The sequence below is a fragment of the Octodon degus genome, unplaced genomic scaffold (genome assembly GCF_000260255.1).
Source record: "Octodon degus isolate 3935 unplaced genomic scaffold, OctDeg1.0 scaffold00161, whole genome shotgun sequence".
Classification (NCBI taxonomy): Eukaryota; Metazoa; Chordata; class Mammalia; order Rodentia; family Octodontidae; genus Octodon; species Octodon degus.
Window position 1 is genome coordinate 5,263,425 of NW_004524737.1, and position 6,201 is coordinate 5,269,625.

Here is a 6,201-nt window from a genome sequence, read left to right on the forward strand (position 1 = left end):
AAATTAAAAATAAAAAAAAATAATTTCTATCAGGTCATTTAAAAGAACAGTTAGTGATTATATTGTTTGATAAATTTTGCGTGCCTGTATTGGGTAGTCTGAATCACTATTGTAAGAGAATAATATGCAATGCCACAACCTATCATCTTGCTTTAAAAGGAGTAGATGTATCATTTTTATTATTTTTTTTAAAAATTCTCTTTTAAATAAATGAAATTTTAAAAAGAGAGAGATCTCCTTTGAACTTGGCACTACTGAGGATACCTTGCAACATTAAAGTGGATTTGAAAATGTAATGCTCAGGAGCTGAAAAGAAATCTAAGTATTTATGTGGTCTTTAAAGTCATGGACCAGTCGTGATGTCACCACAGGAAGGAATTTAGATAGATAAAACGAACATGGAAGATGGAGAGAATGTGAGCAGGGAAGGAGAAGGAAGAGGCATCAAAGGAGACTCGCAGTGCGCAGGAAACACTGTCACCAGGTTGCAGCAATGGTGTCAGGTGCAGTTTGAGCCACTGAGGTAGGCCCTGTGGAGACAGAGCTAGCAGGCAGACTCTGAGGCTGTAACATTACAAGGGGGAGATAAGGCACTCTTACACTCAGGTGGCAGCAGTAGCAAAAGGAGGGGGATTATTGGAATCCTTTAGGAAGATACATAGTAAGGTTTAATATCTTACAAGATTTGGAAGTACTTCCAAAGCTCTTTGTTTTCTTTTGGTGTTTTCTATACATATAAAATTAGAAATTTGGGTCTGGGGACACAGTTTGGCAGTCTAAGCACCTGTATGGAAAGTGCAAGGACCCAGGTTCCATCCGTGGTACCGCTTGTGGTGCCAGCCCCCATACCAGGCAGACCACCAAAACTGAGCATGTTGGGGCACTCCTGTAATCCCAGCACTGGGGAGGCTGAGACAGGAGGATCACTACAAGTCTGAGCTGCACAGTGAGACCCAGTATCAAACAAATAAATAAATAAAATATTAAAAAACATTTATTTAAAAAATTGTAACATTTAAGCCATGGAATCAAATAGCTCTCTTAACTGAAGACCAAGTCATATAAAACATGAAAATGACAGAACACGGTTTACAGAGATTATATAGTATCAATAGCGTTGTGGTTGCAGTTTTCATCAAAGGTCAGACACAATGTTGTTAATGAAAATCTCTGGTGCCCTTTAGAGTACCTTAAAGTAGTGGGTGAGTTCACACCCCTCTCAAGTTTTCTCCTTTACAAAACTCAGTTAACCAGGCCTGCTATCACAAACCTATAATCCCACCACTGAGGAAAGCCATGGAGGCAGATCTTAAGCTCAAGTTCAGCCTGGGCATCTTAGGGAAACCATATCGCAAAATGAAAAATAAAAGGACTATTTATTAGCTCAGTGCCAGAATACACCTTGGATCCCTGGAATTAATTTTAAGGAATCCTTAAGTGACACTGGACCTTTTTAGTAAATGCTGTTGTGATTGATTAGAGTCTTATAAAGGTCAAGTTCAGAGCTGCACCCAATAGAAAAAGAAGTGTGAGTTAGATCTACGAACTATACCTCTGGTATGTGACACTTAATATGAATTTTGGTGCCTTGGAAATGTTTTTTTTCTATTTGGGATTAAGCAAAGTCCTGCTGCCCCCTAGTGACACATAGCTAGTGAAGAAAATCTACGGTTTTCTTCATTTTCTAAGTGTAGGGTAACACCAACATGGTACACAGAGAACTCCAGACGCTGAGACTTTCCTAGGCATCACAACTCTGTTTCTTTAATAATTTCATAGAATATCTATTTGCATATTATCATTGTAATTAATGGGATTCAGTCTATAATATTATGTAAATGATGGTACTTCCAAATCATCTGACATCCAGAAATACATTATATCTTCATGTGCCCTGAAATTTAACCACCTTAATTAATGGATCTAATTCTTTTATCCACAAATTCAGGTGTCCTCATTCAGACACCAATTTTATTAAAGCTTGAACAGGTACAATAGCAAAAGGGGAATGTGTCTCCTTTGAAGCTTAAGAATCACCTGCACAAAATTTATTTCTTGATTTTGTCTTCCATGTTTAAACTGTTCATGGGATTACAGACTGGAAGAAACGTCATTTCTTTTAAGAGACACCCATTTGTAGTGTTAGGATGTGTCTTCTGACCACATTATAATGCAGGAATCCAACTTCAATGGTTAAAATGTTCATATTTTTATGATGGTTGGTACAATGTGTGACTTTCATCACCTTTCGAAGACCCCGCAGGTCTACTTCTCATTTTTAATGACCAAAGACAGGTATATAAAACTCTACAAGAAGAATAAGACAGTTGCTCTAGACAAATGAAGGAGGAGGAGGAGAAGGAAGAGAACGAAAAGGAGGAGGAGGAGGAGGAAGAAGAGGAGGAGGAGGAGGAGGAGGAGGAAGAGGAGGAGGAGGAGAGAGGAGAAGGAGAAGGAGGAAAAGGAGAATGAGAAAAGGAGGCAAAGGAGAAGGAGAAAGAAGAGAAGAAGGAGAAGAGGAAAAAGAAAGAGGAAGAGGAGAAGGAGAAAGAGAAGGAGAAGGAGAAAGATAAAAAGGAACACTCCTCCCAAAACAAGGCATAAAAATTGCCATTTTATCTAGGAAGGCAAAACTGGTTGAATTTTCAAAATAGAGCAGAAGGTTTGTTAACTTAAAATAATAAGGTAAATGGCAGCCCACATTCATGAATCGCCATGTACTAAGATTTCTTTTGGTGCTTTTCTCAGAGCAAATGTTCTTCCTCATGCCAAGATACATCTATTTTGAGAAGCGGGAGGCAACATTTAAAACAGCTTAAACAAAAATATATTCTGTTTATATAGTATCTTTTTATTGTAAATCCTCCTGGTCTGTTCTGTACTCTTTAAAATCAAAACTACATAAAATGGGACACATTTTACTTGTAAGTGGATGGCAAACATGGCAGCCAAGATGATCTTATGTTCTTTCTTGCTCTCATTTGAGAAATTTAAATTTCAGTGAGGCAGAAGAAGTAATAGATATATCTTATGAACCCCAGGATCTGGAGATGGATTGGCATATAGTAGATAATCAATGAAGCAAGAATTGAAGGTCCTAGGAGACACTGATGGCCAGACACATAATGGCAGATGTATTCACTGTGAGAAAGGGAAAAACATTAAGATAATACTGATTAACAAAAATTAAAATTTCTAAACTATAAACTCCAATGAAGATTGCTGGAGTACCCATGATAAAAGTTTTACTGTGAATTCATGTTATAAAATATTGAATAAGCCATATGGGTAAGCCTGTGTATGCACGCAGCTAACTTCAACACTCAGCCCAGAGATGGTGGTGAAGTAGACAACATTTTTTGTTGAAAAATACTTACATTTTTCAGATTTGGCAGAGATATATTGTCAAGAGAGAAAGTTGTATTATACATATCTTCATTATTACAATAGCTACATTTAAAAGAAGGTGCCATGGCAAAGGCTAACAATGAACATTGAGTCATGTTATTGTAATAGAGTTTAAGCATGGTACAAGGGGTTTCTTGGAAAAAGAGCTGTGGGAAATGACTTCTCTCAATTATAATAATTGGACACCTTGTGATATTGGGATCAGTGGCTTCAGGGTCCCTCCTACTTGTAGTGTACTGTGCTTCATCAAGGGATTTAACCCAGAGACTTTGTTAGCTCCCACTCTTCATTGAAGATCTATAAATTTAATCTTTCTGAATAAGTTCATAATCTCAGTTCACCTTAAATTGCTTTGTTTCTATCAAACATTAGCATTCTTGAAGGACATATACTGAAGCTCATAAGTACATAAAAATATTGAAGATTTACTTGTTAATAATACAGATGGTAGAAACATTAAAAGATCTTTCAATTTGGGTGCTGTAAATTCTTTTGCTGTATTCAATCCTCAGTTTTCATTTTACTGATCCTTGATATAATTCCTCTTACCCAAACAATAAATATACATGATGATAGAATTCCTGATTTCCAGTGATTTTAAATCACTGTTCTGTCTCAAATGTTACACTGATCTTTCAACTCCAAAGAAATTAATATGGTTCTAGTTGTAATTTAATTTTAATCTCGCTTTCAGAAATAACTGTTTCTTATTTTTTATAGAAAATTCCCTCATAATATTCTTTACTGACACTTATATGATTGTAAAGACTATTATCCTGATTATGTTTAATTTGAACCACATAAATCTGAAATGTGTTAAAACCAAGTTTGTGCAGATTAAAAGCAGTATAAAGTAACACAAAATTTAAATAATTTAAGGCAGACAAATTAGCTCAGTATCTTGCTTCTGAAATTTACAAGAGATGTGTGACTGAGAACACAATTTTAATTCTTTAATGTTCTGCCTGTGTATTAAATCACATGTGTTATCTTTTCACCTGTTTGATGATTAAACAAAAATACTCCCCTTTTTAAGTCCCTGGTGCAAATGAGTGCCAAAAATATGGTTGTCTCTCACTGGGGACTTTCAGGTTTTCATTACAGCTCTTGTGTCCAAGCTTTACTAAAATGCTCTATTAAATGCCTAATTGAAATGAGCATTTGCAGCAAAAATTATTTATTTAATATATAAAGAATGAATGTAATTAGACACGTATTGAAAATACATTTAAAGAACATAAATATGTATCGCACACTTACACAGTTCTCATCCATAAAAAATAGTAAGTGAGAAGAAAAAAAGAAAAGCATAACCAGAACACAGCAGTTAAAGGGTATCTTACATAATATATTATTAACAATAAAGAAATGAATAGAAGGGCTGGCCAAGTAGCTCAGCAGATTAGAGTGCCTGCTTAGGCAGGTGCAGGAGCGGGGGGTTCAATCTCAGACCTGCCATGCTGGTCCCGCCCAGGGCTTGCTGAGATGGTGATTGAGCCTGGGCATGCTGACACACACCAGTAACCCCAGCACCTGGAAGGCTGAACACAGGCGGATCACTACGAGTCCAATCTACATAGTGAGAACCTGTAGACCCTGTAGATTCTATACTAAAATACAAAAAAGAAAGAGAAAGAAAAAAAAAACAAAGATATCAGTAGAAAATAAGTATAATTAGGTGCACTTCTGTAAATAAATTTTAATATGTAGTACCACCCAGAGAAGTGAATGAAAGGAAGTCATGTTAAATATAAGCAAAAATTATTTCTGTAGTATCTTAGTGTCTTAAACTTGGCCTCCTATAAAAATATACTGTGTAGGTCAGTTAATTGCTTAAAGGGTGAAGTTCATTTTACCGGTTCTTCAGATAAAATTTTCCCACATTCTAAGTGAAGTTAACCAGGGGAAACGAAGTTTAAACTGAGTTTTTAAAAGATGAGCAGACATAGAAGAATTGTTTAACAACCTCTGCTGAGGTCATGTTTTAGAATGATTTAGGCTGTGCTCACTGAGTAGAATACTATTAGAAATAAGCAAAAGACCTCATCAACTTTTGAAGCTAGAAAAAATTTATCTCGCTTATGGAGTTTCCATACATAAACATCATATGTTTTAGTGAGGTTGCACCAATCATGCAGCACTCTCTCCTTCCTTCAACTATTTAAAATAATAAATAGCTCCATCAGGTCCAAACATAGCTGGATATTTTCAAATAACATTTGTAGAAGCCGACAATAGACTACCTTCATGTGCATTCTTCCTCAAACATATACATAGCATCAAGAAAATATAGTTTCATTTATTTGATGAGACAGCACACTGGGAAGATTATGGAAGATATTTCAATCATTTTGTCATTGACTTGCTTTATAACTCCCTGTCAGTCAATAGGCATTTGCTGCTTTGTGTTGCTGAATTGGTCAATGGAAACGGAGTTATCTTTACTCTTCTTGACTCTTGTATTACCAGATGAATTGCAAGACATCATTTGTTAAACACAATTAGCCAACTACACCCATAGCCTTATCAGAAACATTAAAAGAAGGCTTGAAACGCTGTCCAAAACAATCTTCAAAGAGATTATGAGAAATTACAGGACCTAAGAGTGTTTTGAGAATCATGAAGAATGGTATTAATTAGATATACCCACAAGTATATTCCCATCATCTAAATCTGGTTCTTTCATTAGACCACTCTGCCATGAGTACTCTTCAATACAAACTCCCCAAAGTGGAACATGACTTAGGAGAAAATCTCTCACATCAAACTGATTCTCACATTGCCTCTCAGATA